General features: G+C 46.9%; 1 long non-coding RNA gene across 1 annotated transcript; it reads right to left on the minus strand.

Annotated features, from left to right (window-relative positions):
- Positions 1–4,503: 4,503 nt before the first annotated feature.
- On the minus strand, positions 4,504–6,807 carry LOC119307928. The gene is made up of 3 exons (XR_005149638.1): positions 6,657–6,807; positions 5,514–5,622; positions 4,504–5,420 (listed from the first exon to the last, which is right to left on the minus strand). It is a non-coding gene; the product is annotated as an uncharacterized LOC119307928 (long non-coding RNA).
- Positions 6,808–13,876: the final 7,069 nt, after the last annotated feature.

The raw sequence follows: 13,876 nt of genomic DNA on the forward strand, positions 1-13,876 counted from the left end.
TCATGTGCATCTCATTTTGCATATGTGTTCATCTCATGCATCCGAGCATTTTCCCCGTTGTCCGTTTTGCAATCCGACACTCCTATGTCCTCCGGCACCCCCTTTTACCTCTTTTCGTGAGCGGGTGTTAAACATTCTCGGAATGCACCGAGTCTTGCCAAGTGGCCTTGGTACACCACCGGTAGACCGCCTGTCAAGTTTCGTGCCATTTGGAGTCCGTTTGATACTCCAACGGTTAACCGGGGAACCGTAAAGGCCTCTTTTGTGTGCATCCCAACACCCCTCCAAAGTGGCCCAATAACCCATCCAAACCCTCTGCATGCTCTCTGTCGTTCGATCAAGATCATGTGGGCGAAAACCGCACTCCATTTGGAGTCTCCTAGCTCCCTCTATCTATAAATTAGCCCCTCCCCCCAAAATTCGCGGATGATTTCCACCCTAACCCTAGCCGCTTCCCCTCTACGCCGCCGGACATGTACGTCCCGGACCAGACGAAACCCCGCCGCCGCTCCCAGCCAGTGGCACGCCGCCACGTGGCCCCCGCGCCGTCCCCGCCGCCGCGGCCCGTCGGGCCCAGGTGTGGCCCGCCCAGGCCCGCGCGGCCCGCCCAGGCCCGGGCGGCCGCCCGTCCGCCCTGCGCCTCCCGCGCAGCTCTGCCGACCTCGCTGGCGCTCGCCTTCGCCGTTACCGCCGCCGGTGAGCGTCGTCGCCACCTCACCCTCGTCGGACCCCGCCGCCAGGCGCTCGCCGCCTTCGTCGCCGCCGGCCTCCCCTGCCGTCATCCGCCGACGCTGCCGCCTCACTCCGCGCCTCGCCCGCGACCTCCGCCGCCCGTCACCGCCGGCATCCGCACCCCATCCCGCCGCCGGTCGCCCCGACCGCCGCCTCCAGTGCCGCGTCTCGGCTTCGCGCCCCTGCCCGCTCACGCCCCACCAATCAAATGCGGCCCCGTCTCGGATCCCCTCTGTCCCGGGTCCTCCCCATCCCAGTTTCCCGCGAGGTGAATATCTGCCAAGTCCCAGTAATTTTACATCATGTGTGCATCTTTGACCTTCTATAACTTTGTGTGTGCTGCTCCGTTGTGCGTGTATAATATATCAAAATGTTCGCTGTGAGATGCTCTTCATTTAATTCCATTGTGCCATGCTTGTTTGAGTTTATCTTGATGCCCTTACCATCGTTGCAAAAGTGCTATATGATGTTATCTGCTGTCTGTTAACAGAACTTGGTGATTTGTCTTTTTCATTGCATTTTGTGTATGCATCCTATGAGCTTGATGTCTACATGTGTTTTGTGCTATGTCATGCCATCTTTCCAGGGGAGCAATCCATGTATTTTTGTGAGTTGTGTAGTGAGTGTATCAAGCTCATGAAGTAGAGTATTTGTTGTTACTGTTTTGCTATGCTGAATCTGCTATATTCTGATGCTATGTAAACCTGCTGCTACAAGTCATTCTATGCATAATCCGGAGATGTTCACTAAGGATGTTTTGTTATACATGTCATGCTCTATCCATCCCTGCCCCTTTTTGCATTTATAGCCTGATGTAGCTTGTTGTAATCTTGCTCTCAATTTGCTAAATAATGTTGTTGTCAGCCTGTTAACATGAAGTTCAGTTTTTCCATGTGTTTTTCTAGTGATCCATGCAATCTATGAACTTGCTTTTGCCATTCTTAACTTCATAAACATGTATTATTACTGTTGGTCACCTTGTCATGCCATGTATTGCTCTGTGGTGAGCTGTACAAGGTTACCAACATGCCTACATATCGTTGTTCCTGCCATGTACTGGTTTTCTGAATCTGTCATATAACTTGCCATGTTTACATGGGTGCCATCATATCTTCTGTTTCTTTTTCGCTCATGTTCAGTAAGGGAATTTTGTTCTATGCATTTAGTAGATTCATGCCATGCCTTTGTTTGCCATGATAAGTTCTTGTATCATGTAGTTTGTTAGCTCTAAACATTGCAACCTGATGTTATTTCTGCAAAGTCTGAAACTGTTATTATATGCAATCTTGCCATGTCGTTTTGAGCATGTCCTAGTGATTTCTGGAGATATCTCAGTGTTCATGTTTTGTTATGCTTTACATGTACATCATGCCCATGCCTTTTGTTTTAATATTAAGGTGTTGTAGCATGTTGTTTTGATGCTTGCAATATGCGTAGTTGCTGTTTTGGACAGCTTGTCCTTTATATCTTGTTTGGAGTGTATGCGTTGCACCGTTGCTCCGTTTTGAGTGTGCTCTATATGAAACTTGCTTGATTTTGCATGTAGTTTCATATTATCATGTTGCATCTTTTTTTGGTGTGTTTGCTTGATGTTTCAATGCATTCTGCATCAATGCCTTGTTTAACTTGTTTTGCTCATATCTTCTAGGTCGTAGCTCCGAACTAAATGAACTTTATATATGTAACTTGACTAGAATTTCGTGTAGATCATCTTTGTGCATCTTAACTTGTTGTTTAACAACTTGAACATAAGGTTTATTCAGATCTGGAACAATTTCGAAATTTGCATATGAGGACTTACCGGAATTGTTACATGTTGTTTCCGGCCTCATTTAACCTTGCTTTGATGTGTTGTTCTTGTATGCATCCTCTCTTGCCATGAGTAGCTTCATGTAGTCTTGCCTTGCATCATACTTGGTTAAGCATCATGCCATGTATATGTGTGGTGTGTTTACCATGTTGTGTGCTTCTTCTCGATAGTTCCCATTTCGTTGCGATCATGAGGATTCGTTCGTCTATGCTTGGTTCGTCTTCGTGGCTTCATCTTCTTCATGGACTCGTTCTTCTTCCTTGCGGGATTTCAGGCAAGATGACCGCTACCCTAGATCTCACTACTATCATTTCTATGCTAGTTGCTTCGTTCTATCGCTATGCTGCGCTACCTATCATTTACTCTTCAAGCCTCCCAAATTGCCATGTCAGCCTCTAACCTTTTTCACCCTTCCTAGCAAACTGTTGCTTGGCTATGTTACCGCTTTTGCTTAGCCCCTCTTATAGCGTTGTTAGTTGCAGGTGAAGTTGAAGATTGCTCCATGGTGGACAGGATTATGTCGGGATATCACAATATCTCTTACTTAATTAATGCATCTATATACTTGGTAAAGGGTGGAAGGCTCGGCCTTATGCCTGGTGTTTTGTTCCACTCTTGTCGCCCCTAGTTTCTGTCATACCGGTGTTATGTTCCTTGATTTTGCGTTCCTTACACGGTTGGGTGATTTATGGGACCCCCTTGACAGTTCGCTTTGGATAAAACTCCTCCAGCAAGGCCCAACATTGGTTTTAACATTTGCCACCTAAGCCTTTTTCCCTTGGGTTCTGCAGACTCAAGGGTCATCTTTATTTTAACCCCCCCCCCCCGGGCCAGTGCTCCTTCGAGTGTTGGTCCGAACTGAGTAGACTGCGGGGCCACCTCAGGGAAACTTGAGGTCTGGTTTTACTCGTAGGATGTCTCATCCGGTGTGCCCTGAGAACAAGATATGTGCAGCTCCTATCGGATTTGTCGGCACATCGGGCGGTTTTGCTGGTCTTGTTTTACCATTGTAGAAATGTCTTGTAACCGGGATTCCGAGTCTGATCGGGTCTTCCTGGGAGAAGGAATATCCTTTGTTGACCGTGAGAGCTTATGATGGGCTAAGTTGGGACACCCCTATAGGGTTTAAACTTTCGAAAGTCGTGCCCACGGTTATGCGGCAGATGGGAATTTGTTAATATCCGGTTGTAGATAACTTGACACCAGATCCGAATTAAAATGCATCAACCGCGTGTGTAGCCATGATGGTCTCTTTTCGGCCGAGTCCGGGAAGTGAACACGGTTTTGGGTCATGTTTGACGTAAGTAGGAGTACAGGATCACTTCTTGATCATTGCTAGCTTCACGACCGTTTCGTTTGCTCTCTTCTCGCTCTTATTTGCGTATGTCAGCCACCATATCATGCTTAGTTGCTGCTGCAACCTCACCACTTTACCCCTTCCTTACCCATTAAGCTTTGCTAGTCTTGATACCCATGGTAATGGGATTGCTGAGTCCTTGTGGCTCACAGATTACTACAACAACAGTTGCAGGTACAGGTTTTGCGATGATCATGACGCGAGAGCGATGTTACGTGTTTTGGAGTTCTTCTTCTGCTTCTTCTTCGATCAGGGGATAGGTTCCAGGTCGGCAGCATGGGCTAGCAGGGTGGATGTCGTTTGAGTTTCTGTTTATGTTTCATCCATAGTCGAATGTTGATCTTGTGTATAATGTTGTTGTATTCGTGTGGCATTGTATGCCTCTTGTATGTATCCCCATCTATTATGTAATGTTGATGTAATGATATCCACCTTGCAAAAGCATCTCCAATATGGAAAATTCGTTTTTGAGCTCAGGCCCATCTGAACCTGATATCTTAGCCGCCCAGTCACATGTGGATTCGTGTCACAACTCGTATTCCATCTGGTATTCTCACTGTATGTGATATAGAAATGATGTGGGCCCTGGCTCATTTATTGCGGTAGGCGTCCTCACCGTCCGGCCGGAACAGCCAGTCCCCCGCGTCTCAGCTCTAATACTGAGCCATCATGTTCCATCTGCAACTCATAAACTGCCTGACACAACACTAGCCGTCCTTTTATATCCGCTGGCACTTTAGGTCCGACTTCAAACATTTCATGGAAATTTCAGGGAAATGCTGCGACTTCAACATTCCACTAGCACTTTACGTCCAACAATACACATTCAAATCCAATGTCCACAGAACCCACACTTGGGTTTTAGAAATTCGCAGGCGCGAAAACCAAAAGTGACAAACTACACTAGGGAACACACGAGCAATAGGGTCAAAAGATAGGGCCGCCCTGCAACTATTCTGACTTCATCCCCTCAGTCCATGATTTCGAGGTACAGGAAACTTGGCAGGTCACCCTGATACTCTCTCATAGTCACGATCTCATATTCGAGACTTTTCCGTAGGTGATAAAACAATATTTGCAACACAAATGAGATCACATATTACTGTAACCTATGTTCATCACAAGATGCAGGTACAGCCCATTGAACTCATGGATCTAATGCACAATGTAAATACCGCTCTCCTCCCTGTCAACAAATCATTAGTCCAACACCAATATCTTCTATACTACCGTACATTCCAAAAATTGCGCTTGGCATTCACTCACCTTGTACAAGGATCGCGATGGGCCACCAACAGATAGACAGAAGTCCATCCGTCCACGTCAACCAATCATCCACCGAATATATTGTTGAAGCATTGTCAGAATCGACGCTGGGTTCTCTTTGCAAAGGCACTGTGTTTCGTTTCCATCCCGTCACTGGGGTGTGTCTCAGTCGGGTTCAACACCCTGAAGATCTTCTTCTCTGCCTCCAGGATGTACAAGGACCAGCAATCCATGCAGTACACCGGGAACATAAAACTGAAATTAAGTATTTGCAACATTACTACGTCGATGTGAGGGCATCCGGACTGAATGGCCATATGGAACATAATGGGAGATCTATGGGTTTACCTTTTTTAGCCACTCAATCTTGTACTGTATCTCATTAGCTTGAAGTCCATCCTACGGATTTAATCCCGGTCAACTTTGCCATCTCCACAGACCACAGCTCTGTTCTGATCTGCAAAGATTGTCACCACAACTACTAAGCAATATGAAAATGCAAGCCAATCAGAACTAAAAATACTACTTAACAAAATATGTAGAGTGCACAACTTTTTTTAGGAACATGTAGAGTGCACAACTGGTGAGTATTGTTTTCAGAGCCGGGCCACCCATCATCAAAAATTCTGCAAACACCGACTCAAAACCTTTTGCTTGCTCGTCCCTCATCGAACACACCAGCCAATATAATGCTCTGAAAATGGTTCCTCACCCCAAGAAAAAGACTAAAAGGTATGCATACGAGAAGCTCTTACCAGCCGCACACGCCTTCCGCATGGACTTGGTCCGCTCGGCGGTTAGCCGGCTCTTCCCGTACCATATGCCAAAGTCAACCTAAAAGTCGTACACCTCACCCAATGAGTCAAAACTCAAACCAGGTTTTGGTTTCATCAGTCTTAGTAGGATCCTATCATGAGCTGCACTATACCCAGGAACAACCAGAATCACGATGTCCTATCAGGAGGTGCACTAGCACTACCAAGGCGCAACCTGAATTAACCAGGAAGCACTATTTGTTTACACATCTCCTGAATCTTCAAATTTTAGTAGATCACCTACTTACATCATTCAGACTGCACTAGAACCAGGGAACATGAGGCACATGCAATGGACCGTGCTAAATCTGCTATCGAATCGAACAATTTCGCAAGTCTAAAAAACATTTTGGGCATGTTCAGCTAAAACGAAACTATGACCTTTTAGTCCACCCAGGCGCTTCCCAAAACCACGTTCCCTGTCGATTGCGCAGACCTCCTGGGCTGCAGTCCCCCAATTGTTGTGCGCAGCCGGAGCCACAAGTAGAAAACGCAGGCAAAGCCGGTGCTTCCTCCCGCAGCGGCGGCACTAGAGGCACCGCCGGAAAAGCTGGCCGTGTACTTATCCCTCAGTGGAAACCTTCAAGCCGCGCCAGAGTAAGCTTCCACGGCGAAGAGATGGTGAATCCATGGAAGCACGCAGATCTAGGACGACAGCCGGGCTAGAGAAACTCACCGGTCAACTAGATCCATGAGGAAATCCAGGCCATCGGCTTCCATCGCCGCTCCGCCGCAGGAAGTCGCAGCCGCCACAGATGCCATCGCCATGAGTCCCCTCACCACTTCCTCGATCTCACTACTCGGCAAACCCCCATACAACCTGGACTATCCACACCCAGACGTTCTGGGCCACGGCTCAGAATCATCGCCTCACGGACCAACGCCACCAAGTACGGAATTGGCCCACAAGCGCGCACTGTACTTGCCGTATTTAGTCTGTATCCTCATTTTCCCCTGCTCGACCTCTGACGCGTCTGACAGGGTTGACACCATCTCAACGCACATACCAAAGGCTCGGATTTAGGGTGCAGCTGAGCTCGAGCACCAAATCGACCGTCCCCTCCAATATGCGCTTCTATCCTTAGTGGGACCTTCGAGTTCCTTTAGGATAGGGTCGCATATTGGGCGTGACAACTATGCTCTTTGTTTTGATTGCATGTCCTTGGCAGGTTGCGGCAGTACACCATAGGAATGTCTTCAGTCAAATCGAAGGAGACAAGGTCGCCTTCTCGCAGGTCGAAGTCTTCAACAAACTTGCACCAGTTTTCACCACCGATGATCGCCCTTGAATTCCCTTTGTACACGCCAAAATCATACGTGCGGCTCCCTCTCGCTTGAAAAAGCAATGAACTGTCTAGGACGGTGTTGAACTGGTGCCATGCGTAGCATGGCATGATCTGTAGATGTAGAATTAAATTGCTATTTATTTCCTACATTTTGTTAATCTTCAAAGTAGAGGGGAACAAAAAAATTACAAGTAAAAATTGACATGATTATTTATACCACAGCTGAAGTGTCCCCATCTAGCCTAATGGTAAATGTCAACCCATCAGCATCGGGCCTCTTGCAGTCATGTCGACAAGTTATGCACACCACCTGTGTAAACAAAATAAAATGAAGAAAAGCAAAGGATGAGAATTTAAGAAATGGGCTTATGCATGTAAACACACTAGGCAACAATCATACAGTATAATCAACAAAGGTACTGCATCAGTAATCAACAATCATACACTTGAACTATGCGGGTGGCTCGCCCTCCACTCCTCATAACCCCGCAACACAGCGCGTGCCCGCCGCACCATAGCTTGTTCAGACATGTCCTTCTCTTGATCCTCGACCGGTAGCATGGGCTCACCCCGAGCGTCGACGCGCGGCATTGGCCCCTCCTCCTCAGCAGCACAACTGAGGTAGTGTTTAGTTGACTTGCAATCTAGGACTACAGTAAATACTATTATGAGAAATGTTTAGTTGACTTGCAATATAGGACTACAAGTTAATGGCTGCATTACTAAACCCAACCTAATTTCGGCCTAAAAAGGAATTTAATCCACTACCCCAACTTATAAGTTTTGGGGCCACCCTCCGGTTTCTTCCTGGATTCGCCACTGCACAATGCCAAAAAATTTCTAAATTTTTAAAGAACTATTTGCTGATATTTGCTGCTATTGTCTACGCATCTTCACTTGCTCATTGTTATGAAAACCCTGGAATACCAAAACCCTAGGAAAAAATACCGAGCAAGCTACCGATGTAGAAAACTTCCTTCAATCTCTGCATCGCCTTCCATCTAACCTTCGATTGAAAATCCTAACTATTTAATCTCCAACTTTGAAAACCATATCCAACTCCCGAAACGGCAACACAACAAGGAACAAAGTAGTCGAAGATTACAAGTTAGGGTTTCTCACTTCACCTAGTCACTGGTAGTTGCTAGGTGCTTGCTGGCGGCCTCCCAATCTCACTCCGTGCTCTTCTGCTCCAACCGTCGAGAGCGGCCAGGCGAGGAGGCGGCGGGGTCGCGGCGGGGTGGTTTGTGCGGAGGGTGGGATGAGGGGGGCGGGAGTGTTTGGGCGATGGGGGTGATGACATGGACCCTATCCGTGTCAAGCACAGAAAATAATGGCCCGTGGGTCCAGTTCGTAAAGAAACAACCAAACAGGCCCACAGGCTGCTTACCTGTCACAAAGTAAAACCCTATGTTACTAATAAAAAAACACAAAGGAAAATCCTTTTATCTAAAAAACAAAAACAAAGGAAAATCATAAAAAATAGGGAAATCCTTTTTGGGTGAGTTCAATGTGAACGTGATGGTGAGAGGCTCAAGGAGGACTTTTGTGCATTTACAACACCTTTGTTTTAGATAAAAAAATGCACCTTACAATGTCAAATTATAAAATCATTATTAATAAGTGCTAAAAATTCCTTATTTATAAAAAATTGTTTCTTTCCAGAAAAAAGAAACTTCAATAATGGGTGTAGGTAACTGAGTGGCCTTTCTCGCCCCCACCCCCTCCCTCCCTCGCATATTCGGGCCATTTATCGCATTTCTATGGTTGTAACCTCGAAAGTTCAAGATCTTATGCTGCCACATGAAATCATAGCAGGGAATGGGATGATTGCCCCATGTTAAGCTCTTTGGTCCATATATGTGCCATATGTTACCAACGGGAGGCGTGGCCTCGATGCATGCAATCTAGGGCTATGATGCCCGTCTGCTGTCTTTATAATCAATGCAAATTCGTGAGGGGCTAAAAATTCACGGGACCTGGCGTGGTGCCATCATACAACCCCAAGAGGGTGTGGTAAAACATCAAGAGCGGGATGCATCGGCCCTCACATAAGTTGTGTGCAATCGGGGCCATATCGCATGTCGGATCAAGCCATCGAGAGAGAATGTGTCCGGCCTGTGAAAGGAGTGCAGGGCACGTTCCTTCATTTGCCTCAAATCTCGATGCCACATGATGTTAGACCTAGTAACCAAGGCATGTCTCGTGCATCGCACTCAAATGGACCCACAACATGCATGCACACATGTCCACGTATGAGTCTGAACGGCGGGGATGCATGGTTCAGGGACTGGCGTAAGTGGTGTGAGTCAAGTTTGGATCTAGCTACCAAGAGGTAACACATGAGTCTAAACGTCTACCAAGAGGATGCATGTCCATGTATGAGTCTCTAAATGTCTACGTGATGCTCCACACGTGGGTCTAGACGGTGGGGTGCATATGGTTTGGATCTAGCTACCAATGCGTAACGCGTCCAGTTTGTGCCTAGGCGGTGGTTCACGGGGCCTGGCGTGGTCTCATAGTATGACCCATGAAGGGTGTGGTCAAATACCAAGAGCGGCACGCATAAGGCCTAACATGGGCTATGTGGAAACGATGCCATGTCGCATGCTGGATCTAGCAATTGGAGGGAACGAGTTTGGCATGCGGATGGAGTGCGGGGCCCGTTCCTTCATTTTCCTTAAAATTTGGTGCCGCTTCATGTGGGCCCTATCCAAAAAGGCCCGTCCAGTGCATCACACACAACTAGATTCACACCATGCATGCACACTTGGCCACGTAGACACCCACCGTAAACCTTTAGCCAAGTTGACCCACACCATCCATCCACCCTTGACCCCACGTCGATTCATTGGATCTCCGACGAGTCCCTTCCCTCGGTATGCCAAGCATGTTAAAAGGACACACGGCTACACATCTTGCACATCGAGATTGGCACATCATGCACTAGTGCCAACAAACATGTCCAGCTGAGCATCTTTGCCCATGGTCTAGATCGAGGCGGCTAGCGGTGCATGTTGTCGGCCCGGTTGCCTAGCGGTGCATGTTGTCGGCCCGGTTGCCTAGCGGTGCATGCTATGGGTAGACATGAATCACATCGTATTGGATCAAGATTCCCCTCTCTTGTACCCGACGCCGGAGCAGCACACACGCATGGTAGAAGAATCTGTGCGGTTGATGTGAGAGCTTGGATGAGACGCCATGGGATAGGTGCATGCTGAAATTCAAGATATAGAAATTCATAACAAAATAAAAACGACAATTCAATTGTTTTTACAGCTGTACAACATGTTTTAAGGATAATGTGGAATATGATGCGTTCACATGCATTTTGGCAACAAGTGCACTTTCGGAGGGGGAAAACAGGTAGCCCCGTGCCTCCCACAATTTTTGTTCCATGTATTTCGCCACAAATATTGGAGGAAAAAAGGAAAATGTATTTTCCCCTCAAAAAACGACTTGGGAAGAAAATCTGAAGTAACCATATTTAGCTACTCTGTGGAGGTTGTCCCCCGTGGGGAGATTCGATCTACCTCTCCTTGGTTTTAGGGTGAGTTCAACGTGAACGTGATGGTGAGAGGCTGAAGAAGGAGTTTTGTGCATTTACAACAACCTTTGTTTTACAACTGTATAATAACAAATGAAAGAGAATATGTGAAAAGAAAAAAGAAAAAGGATACGCATACATGATGGGCCAGCCCAACCATCTACAGGGACGCGTGGTCCAGCACGCGGGTGAGGTTTGCCTGGGACAGCCCAACAAAATTTGGCCCAGCGCTGAGACGCACCGGGCGCAACTGACGGGTGGTGGGAGTTTAGTCCCACCTCGCCAAGCGAGATGCGCACACACCTACTTATATACGCAGCTGAGAGACCAATTGCATGAGCCTCTCTCACTGAAACAGCATGTTCCCTATCCACTTCTGTGTATGCCCTGTGGGGCCTACTAGCAGGAGAAATCAACATCCCACGGGCCTGCATCCTGGCCCATATGGTTGGGTTTCTAGTCGTATGCAGGCCGTGGGGTTTGATATCTCCTGTTAGAAGGTGGGATTTTTCTTTTCCAAATCACCCAAAAAAATTTACACAGTCACATCCATGTAATAAACATGATTATAAAAGAAAATTCAGCAATAATGAAGTTTATATTGTCCCCTTAAGGTAAAGTCAGAGGTATGTACCTGAGTTTCACTGAGCCATTATAAATTATATAAAATTCTAAAAAAATGGAAAACTTTCAAATTCTGTCTATGTTTATGAAAAGATCATGTGTACAAAATTTCATGTGATTTGGATGTGGTCGAAGAAACCACCTTGTTAGAAAAACTCGCTTAAGTGGGATCAAACGTTCCGTCTGTAATGAAGTGATTTTTTTCACCATCTCCAAAATAACCCCAAATTTGTTGTACACGGTGCCATAAATGTAACAAATGGGATATTAAAAAAACTAAAAAAAATTAGGTTTACACTGTCCCCTTATGAAAAATTTCGTGGTAAGGAAAGTGAGGTAGCTCATGACCATAGCCATGGCATACATTGTTCAAATGGCCTCAAACCGTTCCCCTTTAGCCAAGTTGACCCACACCATCCATCCACCCTTGACCCCACCTCAGTTCGTTAGTTCTCCAATGAGTCCCTCCCTACGTAAGCCAAGCATGTCAAAGCGACACATGGCTACCCGTCTTGCACACCGAGATTGGGCATCATGCACTAGTGCCACCAAACATGTCCAACTGAGCATCTTTGCCCATCATGGACACTACCGCATGGTCTTGATCGAGGTGGCTAGCGGTGCATGTTGTCGGCCTGGTTGGCTAAGGGTGCATGAGATATGGGTCAACATGAATTGTATTGCATCACATCTAGATTCGCCTGTCCAGTACCGGACGCCAGAGGCCCGGAGCAGCACGTGCATGGTACAAGAATATGCACGGTCGCTCGCGGAGCTTGGATAAAACAAATTTGACCTAACTGACATGGGGTAGGTGCATGCTGAAATTCAATATTTAGGAATTGTTAACAAAATAAAAGCGACAATTCAATTGTTTGTACAGGTGACACGTTCACATGCACTTTGGGAGGGGGAAAACAGGTGCACTTGTTCCACCGTGCCTCCCATGATTTTTCTTCCATGTATTTCGCCACAATATTGTAGGGAAAAAAAGAATGTGATTTTGCCTCAAAAAACGACTTGGGGAGAAATTATCAACTAACCATATTTAGCTACTAGGTGGAGGTTGCCCCCCGTGGGGAGATTTGATCTACCTCTCCTTCATTTTAGGGTGAGTTCAACGTGAACGTGATGGTGAGAGGCTCAATGTGGAGCTTTGTGCGTTTACAAGACCTTTGTTTTAGGAAAAAATAAGCACCTTATAATGTGAAATTATAAAATCCTTATTAAAACATGCTAAAAATCCTTATTTTAAAAAATTTGTTTGTCTTGCCAGATAAAATAAACATAAAATTATGGGGATAGTTTATTGCGTGGCCTTTCTCCCCCCCCCCTCCCTCCCATATTTGGGACATTTAGCGCATTTCTAGGGTTGTAACATCAAAAGTTCAAGATCTACGGCGGCCACATGAAATCATAGCAAGGATTGGGATGAAAGCCCCATGTTAAGCTCTTTGGTACATATATGAACCATATGTACCAAAGAGAGGGGTGGCCTCGACGTCGTTCTCTAGGCTATGATACTCATCAGTTGCCATTATAATCCATGCAAATTATCAAGGGGCCGAAAATTCACGGGACCTAGAGCAAGTGTAATCATACGACCCCTAGAGGGTGTGGTAAAACATTGAGAGCGGCATGCGTAGGTACTCACGTAGGCTGTGGGCAACTGGGGCCATATCCCATGCTGGATCAAGCCACAGAGTGGGAATGCGTCCGTCCTGTGAAGGGAGTGTGGGGCCCGTTCCTTCATCTGCCTCAAATCTCGTTGCCGCGTGATGTTAGACCTAGTAACCAAGGACCGTCCCGTGCATCGCACTCAGCTGGAACCACAACATGCATGCACACAAGGCCGCATATGAGTCTACACGGCGGGGATGCATGGTTCGGGGGCTGGCACAAGTGTCGCGGGTCATGTGTCTAGGTGCTACTCCACTTGGGTCTAAACAGCGGGGGTGCATGGTTTGGATCTAGCTACTGAGAGGTAATGCGTCCAGTTTGTGCCTAGGCGGTGCATCACGAGGCCTGGCGTGGTCTCATCATATGATCCATGAAGGGTATGGTCAAACACTGAGAGGGGCATGCATAAACCCTCACGCGGGGTAAGTGTAAACGAGGCCATATCGCATGTTGGATCTAGCCAATGGGAGGGAACAAGTCCGGCATACGGATGGTGTGTGGGGCTCGTTCCTTCACTTTCCTCAAAATTCGGTGCCGCTTCATGTGGGCCCTAACCACAAAGGCCCGTCACGTGTATCACACTCACCTAGACGCACACCGTGCAAGCACACTTGGCCACGTAGACACACACCGATAAACCTTGACAATAGCTAGGGTTTTATAATTATCCATTCATTTTACCCAATCGGTACAACATACCTAGCGATGAACAAAAAAGCTAGATGCGATGTGAAATTAAATGTGCGAACTGTCCCTTCT

This window comes from Triticum dicoccoides, chromosome 1B, assembly GCF_002162155.2.
Source record: "Triticum dicoccoides isolate Atlit2015 ecotype Zavitan chromosome 1B, WEW_v2.0, whole genome shotgun sequence".
In the NCBI taxonomy this organism is placed as follows: Eukaryota; Viridiplantae; Streptophyta; class Magnoliopsida; order Poales; family Poaceae; genus Triticum; species Triticum dicoccoides.